This window comes from Pteropus alecto, unplaced genomic scaffold (genome assembly GCF_000325575.1).
Source record: "Pteropus alecto unplaced genomic scaffold, ASM32557v1 scaffold24, whole genome shotgun sequence".
In the NCBI taxonomy this organism is placed as follows: domain Eukaryota; kingdom Metazoa; phylum Chordata; class Mammalia; order Chiroptera; family Pteropodidae; genus Pteropus; species Pteropus alecto.
The window spans coordinates 11,674,780-11,677,025 of record NW_006439192.1 but is presented as its reverse complement, the minus strand read 5'-3'; positions in this window follow the sequence as shown (position 1 = coordinate 11,677,025).

Genomic DNA, 2,246 nt, shown 5'->3' with positions numbered 1-2,246 from the left:
ACATCTGCTCTCTATGCAGCAGCCAAGGTGACCCCTTTAATGCTTATATCAGATCTCATCGTTCCTCTGCTCAAGGCCCAGCAATGACTCCCGCTCACACTCAGGAAAAACGAAAGTTCCTATCACAGTCTCTGAACTCGTTTCCGGCCACCTCCCAGCTTCCTCCGCTCCAACTGCCCTGGTCTTCTTGCTACTTCCAGAACACACCAGCCACGCTCCCGTGTTGGGACCCTTTCCCTCAGCCTGGAATGCTTCTCCAGGTAACTGCATGGCTTGTTGCCTTCACATTTTGCTCAAATGTTATCTTCCCAAAAAGGTTCAATCGATCACTCCGTTTAAAATGGCCACCTGCAGTCTCCCCACCTCAGTCTCTCCCACCACCCTGCTCTACTTCTGTTTTTCTATAGCAATGATTATATTTTAACTTGCTATATATTTTACCCATTTATTGTGTTCTTATTATCTGCTTTCTTGTTCCCTCCACTAGAAGGTAAATCCTTCAAGGATAGGGATCTTTGTATATTTTGCTTGCTTATAGTATCCTAAGTTCCTAGAATAGTGCCTGGCCTTCAGCATATTCTTAAAAAAAAAAAAAAATTGTTAGATCAATAATTAGCAGTGGTTCAAATGAGAAATGATAAGGAACTGAACTAGGACAATGATATAGGAAAGAAGAAGAGAAAGACTAGATATATTGAGAAGATTTTCTGATTGAAAATTCTGGGCAAGAGATGGTCTGGAATGAATATCAAGCTTGGATGAATAACTGGGGCAGAGGGCAACCTGATATGAGGGAAGGGGAAAATAATGATGAGCCCTGATCAGGACATTTTGCGACAGAGTTGGCTGTGGAGTACTCAAGTGGAGACCCAGCATGCAGAATTCCAGCAAAAAAAAAAAAAAACTCACTGGAGAGATGAAAGCTGAGGCTGTAGAGCTTGAGTCATTAGCATGTTGACTTGTAAATAAGTTAATAACACTCTAACTGGCTTGTGGGCCTGTATATCAGTAGCCAGGGATTGTTGTACACTCTGTTACAAGCACAAAGGAGAGAGAGGTTCCAGGCACACTTCAGAACAGTTTGCAAAAGGGATGGCTAAATTTGTCTATACAGTTGACTCATGAACAATGTAGGGGTTAGGGGTATCTAACGTCCGTGCAAGTGAAAAATCAGTGTGTAACTTTTGACCCCCCAAAACTTAACTACTGGTAGCTTACCATTGACCGGAGGTCTTACCGATAACATAAACAGTTTATTAACACATATTTTGTATGTTGTATGTGTTATGTACTGTATTCTTACAACAAAGAAAGCTAGAGAAAAGAAAATGTTATTAAGAAAATCATAAAGAAAAAACATTTACTGTATTTATTGAAAAAAATCCAAATATAAATGAACTCACATAGTTCAAATCTTGTTGTTCAAGAGTCAACAGTAATTTCCAATTTCCTTTTCCAAGGGCAGTTTTTCCTGTGAGACATGATCTATAAGATTCCAAGATGAAACAAAGTTAAAGGTAAAACATCATTGGGATAATTCTATTTTGTTCAACCAAAAAGTACTAAACACACACAAAAATCAGCTTAATTGCATTTGTTTATCTCAGATAATTAACTAAATGTTGCTGAAGGGGTGAAGTATCATTTTTCCTTCTAGACAAAAAACACGGCTTGCCCCTGAGACTCTCATAGATTTTTTTTTTTAAGGCATTGAATTAAGACAAGTAATATTATCTCCCTTTCTAGAGAGGATCAGGTCACAAAAAGGTTAAGGTAATTCCCAAGGATTGTACAAAAAGTCAGAGGGCAATTCCTGGAACAAATCTTCAAAATCTTGGGTCCCAAGCCAGGGTCCTCCAAATTGAGGTCATCCTTTTGGTCTCAATGGCTTACGCAGATTTATGAGACAATCTGAAGAAAAATCACAGCAACAATGTTAGATTTCTTAGTTTGAACGCTAATAGTTCACTCCGCTGGTTTTTAAAAACTCATTATCTTTTTAAAAATTATTTTTTATTTTTTAAAATTATCTTTGCTCTTATTGTTTGCTTTTTTATTACAGGTATAACTCATTTTATTGTACTTCGCAGATATTTTAATTTTTTTCCTTAATCTTTTTTTTCAATTACAGTTGACATTCAATATTATTTTGTATTAGTTTCAGGTATAAAGCAAAATGGTTAGACATTTATATAATTTATGAAGTGATCCCCCTGATTAGTACCTACCTGGCACTATACCTAGTT